This window comes from Cannabis sativa, chromosome 5, assembly GCF_029168945.1.
Source record: "Cannabis sativa cultivar Pink pepper isolate KNU-18-1 chromosome 5, ASM2916894v1, whole genome shotgun sequence".
Lineage (NCBI taxonomy): Eukaryota > Viridiplantae > Streptophyta > Magnoliopsida > Rosales > Cannabaceae > Cannabis > Cannabis sativa.
Window position 1 is genome coordinate 36,718,104 of NC_083605.1, and position 8,719 is coordinate 36,726,822.

At 28.7% G+C, this 8,719-nt stretch overlaps 1 long non-coding RNA gene across 2 annotated transcripts; it reads right to left on the bottom strand.

Moving 5' to 3' along the window:
* Positions 1 to 4,180: 4,180 nt before the first annotated feature.
* Positions 4,181 to 5,940, bottom strand: LOC115705967 (uncharacterized). Of its 2 annotated transcripts, none has more exons than XR_004009522.2 (3): positions 5,747 to 5,940; positions 4,717 to 4,823; positions 4,181 to 4,604 (listed from the first exon to the last, which is right to left on the bottom strand). It is a non-coding gene; the product is annotated as an uncharacterized LOC115705967 (long non-coding RNA). The 2 variants fall into 2 exon arrangements; XR_009687888.1 differs by having other exon boundaries at positions 4,717 to 4,888.
* Between the last annotated feature and the right edge of the window lie 2,779 nt (positions 5,941 to 8,719).

The window sequence follows — 8,719 nt, forward strand, 5'->3', positions numbered from 1 at the left end:
GTCTTTTCTTGCTTGACATAGGCAGAGATCAAGTATGAAGTACCGACACGACACCGGGACTGGGGAACAGGTTCTGTGCCGGCCTTGTTGTGAAACTGCATCTCCATGATTCCGGCAACCTTGTTCTCAGAAGCGCTGTGTTTGGTAAACATGTTACTTACTGGGAAAGCTTCAAATTCCCCACAGATACACTTCTTCCTAACCAAAATTTCACCATGAACACCAACCTTGTGTCTTCAAAATCCCAGACCAACTATTCTTCTGGATACTATAACTTTTATTTTGACGATGACAACATCCTCCTCTTACGTTTTCAAGATCCCGACCCGCTCGTATCAAGTGTGTACTGGCCAGCTCCTTGGCTCGGGCCATTTCAAACTGGAAGATTTACCTACAACAACACCAAAAATGCAGTGTGTTACCTCTACTGGTGACTTCGCTTCATCGGATAATCTCCTGTAAAGAACAGTGTAAAGAACAATGTAAAGAACAGTGCAAGGAAACAATGTAAAGAACAGTGCTTGAACAATGTAAAGACACACTAATATTTATTGGCCATGGTTCCTTTTGATGGAGCTCCCGATGAGTAATTCTTGGATAGAGAATTTTGAATTTAATAATTATTAAAAAAAAATATTAAGTAGCGACTTTAAATAAAAATATTCTGTGAACCTCAGTCGAAAAAACTGTTATTTTTTGAATGTAATGAAATTTATTTTATTATATATAAATAAAAAGTGACCCATGAATTTCTCATAAATTATTTTATTTTTAATAATAAACTATTTTATTTTTAATATAAATAAAAAATTACCCATCAATTTCTCATAAACCAAAAATTCTGTTATATAGGCACACTTTATATAGAATAGACATTCTATACATGTTCATTTTTTTTATACAGGCTTTCGGTTTTAAGTTAATTATTTATTTAATTAAAATAATAGAATAATTAATTTTGATCAATAGCTAAGATTTATCAATCTTACTCAAAATCTAATTCAAGTCAATTTTTAAATTCTTATTACAACCATGTAATTAAAAAAAATATTATTGTTGATTAATTATATAATATAAATATAATATAGGGTAAATAGCGGCATAAGTACACGAAATTTTAAGCTTACAAGTAGCAGAAACTCAATGTTTATTTTTAGCAGTATAAGTATCCAATTTTTCTAAAACAGTAATTTTCTTCTAGTTTCGTCAGTACAGATTCCGTTTTGAATTTATTAAAAAAATATTTAGAAGTAACTGATACTACATGTTTCTATCTAGACCCAATGATTTAGAATTCAGGTCTTATATATGCCATATTTAAGATAATAACAGAGTTAGTACTGACACAATTAGAGAAAAATTATAGTTTTACAAACATTAGATACTTATACCGCTAAACATAAATATAGAGTTTATGACGCTTACAAACTCTAAACTTTTAGTTTTATGCCGCTATTTACCATATATATTATAAAATATATTTGTGAGATAAATGTCTTATATTTTCTTATCCATACACTTATATTATACTAGGCGAAAGTTACGTGCATTGCACGTATGCTTAGTCATATATATTCAATTTTATTTAGCAAGTGATAAAATATGCATATTTCTTCAATTTTTATTTTTACATTCAAATAGTTATTCTAATATGCTTAGAAATATTGTAGCAGTAAAAAAAATTCAATTAATTTAGTATGTCTGTTTAGCATGTTGAATTAAACCACATATTACCTGTACACTGTAAAAACCAGATTATTACACAAAGATTTACAAGGCAGTAAAATAATCCCTAGGTGGCCTTTGGCCTCTATTAACGTAGACAAAAGCAGTTAAGTTAGTTACAAAGTTGATTAACACTTTGTAACTAACTCTCCTCTCTTTGTGCTATAATACAACATATGTAAAAACCAGCAAGAACAACAATTAAGTAAGAGGCAAAGAACATTTCAAAAAAAAAAAAAGGTATCAGATTCTTTTCACAGAGAAGAAACAGACTGTTTTTTGGGGGAGTTCTTTGGAGGAGGCTTACAATAGAGTAAGCTTTGGAACCCAAGGTGTGATCCGGATATCAAAGATCTCAGGAAGATTGTTCATGCAACAAAGACGAAATACACAACAGTTAGTACAAAATACAAAAAGATACAATGTTTAGGTTTTGAGATATAGGTTTCTGAAGAGTAATACAATACAAAGAATGCTAAAGTTTGTTTAAGTTTTGGGATATAATGTTTTGGATTAAGAGAAAATGTGAAGCTATAGCTTAATACATATACAGAAATATATTAACTTCTTAACCAAAAATGAAATTAGAGAGTTGTATAATATAAAATTAGTTTCATATATCAATTTATGTTTTGTTGATAAAAAGTATTTATACAAATATAAATAACTTTAATGTATCTTTAAACATTTTTTTAACTTTAATTTATAAATTTATAATTGATTTATTATAGGGATAATTTCAAAAAAAAAAAAAAACATAATAACAAAAAAATTACAAAAATACAGTTGTATAAAATTTTAAATATTTTTACGATTTTATTTACAGAAAATATGAGTTTTTGATGTATTTTTATATTATACTTTTATTAATTTGTTGTTAATTTTTTGTTATTTGTATGTTATTTTTAATATTATTTGGATATTATTTTTCTGTTATTTTTATATATTTATTTTTGTTGTTTTTATATTATTTTTATAGAACACCATAAAAATATTAAAAAAAATATAAAAATATATAAATTTTATGAAAATTTATACTTTATCCAATTATCCCTTCATTATAATCAATCTAATTTAGTTATTATTCATCATGTTATTACATTTAGCCTTGTTGTTTTTTTTTTCTTTTCTATGTATGTACGTCTATTATATGTTTTTTTTTCCCTTAAACCGTTCATTACATATTTAATTTTACATGATATGTTACAAATGTATATTTTTAAACAAATTGACGTGAATATTTGGAAAATGTGAAAATATATGTGTATAGCATGAAGACTACCCAAATGAAGAGAACCAAACTCAACCGTAGAAGAGGTCACTACTACAAGAGGACCGAACAAATATTTATTATTAATAATAATAAATTATCAACTTTTTAACATATTGTGTGTTTTCACACTAGTCTATTAGTGCCAACTATATAAGTTTACTGGTCTAGGTTCATTTCATGTTTTAGAGGTTTCTCTGTTTGTTGGTGAGATCCAGGGCAGACTCACATTGTAGCGAGGAGAGCAGTTGCATCTTGAAAAAAAATCAGAACAAAAATGTATATGTATATTAGTTAGTTACAATATACATTTATAATAAAAGATTATATGTAGATTTAATAGTATGATTGGTGTAATGGTTAGTTTAGATTATGTTATAGGTTAAAGGTTCAAATCCCACTAATAATATTTTTCTATTTAGTTTACTTTTGCCCCCTACTTTACAAAAAAAAAAAAAAAATTACGCCCCCTCACTTTAAATCCTGGATCTGTGACTGGTGAGATGATAATTGTAATACATTTAAGATACATTTGGTTAGAAGTAATGAAATAGATAAAAATGAATTAAGTTTCGTTCCATTCTTTTATTTAGTTGTATTTTAATATATTAGAATCATTTCAATGGAGATTTCAATGGAGTGACTTTTCTATTTTGAAATGAATGAAAAAACTATTCCAATAGAATATGAGAATGATTTAATATATTTTTTTTTTTATCAATTCTTTTAATATATATTAAACTGTATTCCATTCTTATTGTTATATTTTTATTTCTCTCAACTAAATGTAACATTAATTATATATTTAAGAGTTTTTTTTTTTAAAAAAAAAATAAAACTTAAAAAATGAGAGAATATAACGGTAGGAGATATTTGTAATGATTTGTATAGTTCGAGAGGAAATTTTGCAAAAAAAAAAATGAGAATTAAAGAAAAAAATTTACAAGTATTTTAAGTGGTAAAAGTTCTATTTATTCATGAAAAAATAAATAAAAATTAAGGTTAGCATTTTCAAAATTTAGTTTGACTAAAATTATAATTAGAAGATTGTTTTTTTAACTTTTTTTTAATAATTAGAGGGTATATTTAAGTATTTATAAGAAGAGAGAGTCAAAAATGAGGTTTAGTTAGTTAAATTATATGGACCAAAATTGGATTACCCTACATTTTATTGAAAAATATATATGCACTACCAATATTAACTTTACTATAAAAAAAAATAAATAAAATACATACAAACTGTCCAAATTAAAAAACATAATTACCTATATAAATTTAATATGCATAATTTTTTATTTAAATTATGCGTAATTAATTATGCATATTTTTTATTTTTTATTTATAATTTAATTTATTTTCAAATATACGCTAATATAAAAATCTAACCGTATTTACTTTTTGTTAAAAAAAGAAAAAAACAGAGCTCTGGAGACAACAATCGAGCCTCTATTTTGCCTCCATTAACGCCGTGTTCCGAGCTGCCCCATTCTTACCGTGACTTTACATGAGAGGTGCAGGATCAAGTGCAAAATCTACGAGCGTACCAATCCTTCAGGGCGATGGTGCATTCAAGACATTACGGTGCTGTGCATAAATAAGCAAACCTGGCCTTGAAGTTGGAAGAAGATGCTACAAATTTAGTTAAGAAAAAATACAACAGAGGACATTGTGGAAAACTGCAACTAAGAAGGAAGAAATAAAGAAACAATATCCTTTCTTACCCGCTCCATAAGATTACGAACGACTAATTAAGGCTAGGGGAGGCGGTAAACCATGAGCTGAAATATGTGTTCCAAAAAGCCCAGCTCTAGTTCCTGTTGCTACACTACTACTTCCACATTGGGATGAAACATGCTAAGGATATAGTGCCATGGAGGATAAACCTCTCTCCTACTAAAGAATGGTGTGTCAATATGACTAAAAATTTTAGCTAGCAATGACAACTCAGTAATATAATTTAACCCCATAATATAATTTATTACAACTTTATGTTTTATTATTCCCAAACAGAAGACTTTATTCCAAAATTTAAACTTTGACTTACTATTTTTATTAAGAGTTAGATGGTAAGTGCCTTTAAAATCAAACATAGTGTACCAAGAGAAAAGCCACAAATTTCATAACTTTTTTAGTCTAATTTGAAGCCTAAATATATTTAATATCTACATAGCTGAAACAGAACCAATAATGTACTAATTAAAGTTCATTCAATTCTCAATTTTCTTAGAGGCTACATGAAAAGAAAAACACCAAAAAAAAAAAAAAAAAAAAAACACTTTGATGAATAAACTTGCACTTGAAGCCTCAAGATTTATGGCGATTGCTCGAATCACAGACGAGACAACATTACAACAAAAAAGAGATACAGAATCAATGTAGCAATTCGTTAAAGTCTCATGCTTCCAATCCTAAGATGAATAATTATGATTTGTTCGTCATTTTAAATTATAATAGAAAGCAGAAAAAGCTGATTGGCAAACAAAAATTGAGTAAATCCAAGAAATGGCTCAATTACAGATCAAATAATTTTGATAGAATTTTGATTCCTTGAGACCTAATTATCAAGTACAAAGTTATACCAAAATATCAACTGAAACTGCTAATCCTATTCTTTCAATCTCAATATTGCAAGTGTGTGTAGCTGTTTCTACATATAACCACAGCAGAAATCTCTATTCCTAATATCGATCTCGCAAATATATTCAAATTGGGCAAAGATTGTTCATGTATTAAATTCAGCCATGGAAATACCTGCAATTGACGATCAACCTGATCAGTACTCATGTTATGGCCACGAGTATTAAAATTCAAAGATGAAAAGAAGGGCACAAAAAATGCGGCGGCCATGATGTTGAGGTCGATCGAGTGAGGCCAAGTCGCCGAAGGCACCAGAGTTCCAGAGGAAGGAGAAGACTAATTCAGCAAGAAAAATTAAAATAAAGATATATTTATGAAAATAAAGGTTTTTTTTTTCAAACTAAAAATAAAGGTTTATACTTATAGGAGTAAAAATTTTAAAATGAAAACGTAAAAACGAAAAAAAAAAAAAATTGGAAAAGGTTGGTAATTTCCCTAAATATTTTTAGCCATCAGATTTATTATATAAATAAATAATATCTTTTTTTTTTAATTAAAGGTATCCAGATTATAATATAGAATTGGAATAATCATATTCCTAATGAAATTAGAATTAATATTGCCCTATATATATGTACCAGCTATCTAATTAAGAAATTTATATTACGAGATAACACACACGTAGTCATAGTAAATATGGATAATCAACTATTCTCCCAAGTTTTTATTTACCCAAGATTTAATAGTGGTTTTGAAGAAAATGATCCACCATCATCACCATTAATGAGGGTGGAGTTGAAAGTGATCCAAATGTACTATTCAGATACCGATCATAGCGACACCTTCATCTCATACAACTCCACTCACCAATTCCAATACCAAATTGATCACCTATTCCAAGAGACCTCACCATCCATCAACACACTCATTACCTCCATGTTTTCAGGCGAACTGATCCCCTTCCCCTTGGTTAACATGTACTGGAGCAACCCCAACCTTCCTAACATGTCCCAGTTAAAGATGGCGGTAAGCTTCCACAGAATGGTCAACATGGTCTCGTTGCCCCTCACCCTCGTCAGTACTCTCCTTCACGTACACCGCCCTCGTCACCATCGTCATGTCTCTATCACCTTGACTCTGGACAACAGGATAATGATCCCTAACAAGGTTTTGCTTGATCTACGTATCGGTCACGCATGGGAAAAAGTACTTAATCGTTTAACGCCTGTTACCGCCTCTCTCCCCGCTCAGGCTGATCCTGAAGTACATCACCCACCATCTTCGTCGACAAGTGTTGATAATGATGATCAAATGTTGAATCATGTTGACCCGAAGGAGGATGAGCATGATGATGAGGATTGGTTCGATCATGAATCACCTAGGCTATATGTGGTAGTATGAATACATGGAACGATCAAGATTTAGTGTAGTACAACACTTTGGGTAATTACTATAGAAACTTATTTTACATCTTATTTAGTATATTAATTAGTAACTTAAAATGTGTTATTAAAATTTAGGACTTTAAACACAATGAATAAATGACTCATTCCCTTCAGTACTTTAATTTTTGAATTTTTTATTTACCTATCACTAACTACTCAACCCGACTCAAATCTTATTTTCTTTAAATATCTATGTAACTACATTCTATACATGTTCATTTTTTTTATACAGGCTTTCGATTTCGGTTTTAAGTTAATTATTTATTTATTTAAAATAATAGAATAATTAATTTTGATCAATAGCTAAGATTTATCAATCTTACTCAAAATCTAATTCAAGTCAATTTTTAAATTCTTATTACATGTAATTAAATAAAATATTATTATTGGTTAATTATATAACATTAATATAATATAGGGTAAATAGCGGTATAAGTACACAAAATTTTAAGCTTACAAATAGCATAAACTCAATGTTTATTTTTAGTAGCATAGGTATCCAATTTTTCTAAAACATTAATTTTCTTCTAGTTTCGTCAGTACAAATTTTGTTTTGAATTTATTAAAAAAATATTAGAATTCAGGTCTTATATGTGCCATATTTAATATAATAACAGAGTTAGTACTGACACAATTAGAAAAAAATTATAGTTTTACAAACATTAGGTACTTATACCGCTAAAAATAAATATAGAGTTTATGCTGCTTACAAACTCAAAGTTTTTAGTATTTATGCCGCTATTTACCCTATATATTATAAAAATATTTGTGAGATAAATATCTTATATTTTCTTATTCATACACTTATATTATACTAGGCGAAAGTTACGTGCATTGCACGTATGCTTAGTCATATATATATTCAGTTTTATTTAGCAAGTGATAAAATATGCATATTTCTTATATTTTTATTTTACATTCAAATAGTCATTCTAATATGCTTAGAAATATATCAACAGTAAAAAAAATCAATTAATTTAGTATGTCTGCGCCTGTTGAATTAAACCACATATTACTTGTACACTGTAAAAACCAGATTATTACACAGAGATTTACAAGGCAGTAAAATAATCCCTAGGTGGCCTTTGGCCTCTATTAACCTAAACAAAAGCAGTTAAGTTAGTTACAAAGTTGATTAATACTTTGTAACTAACTCTCCTCTCTTTGTGCTATAATACAACATATATAAAAACCAGCATGAACAACAATTAAGTAAGAGGAAAAGAAACAAAAACTCAGAGCAGTACTACAGAAACAGAAAATCAGAGGCATAACAATATACAACAAAATCAGATCCTTTTCACAGAGAAGAAACAAACTTTTTTTTGGGGGAGTTTTTTGAAGAAGGCTTACAATGGAGTAAGCTTTGGAACCCAAGGTGTGATTCGGATATCCAAGATCTCAGGAAGATTGTCCATGCAATAAAGAAGAAATACACAACAGTTAGTAAAAAATTCGAGAGAAACAAAGAGAATAGAGAGGAAGAAAATACTGTAAACATATTCGGATTACCAAACAATACCTGTGTGTTTTGGAATCCCACCTTTTGTAATTATCTGATCATTGAAGATCCATAGTGAACGAGACGAGCTCGAAGAGGACGTACCCAGCACGATTTTGGGGAACCTCTATAAAACTCGATGTTATTTCTTCCTTTTCTTTTCTGCACTTTTATTGTTGTGTTTTATTTAATTTCTGCTTG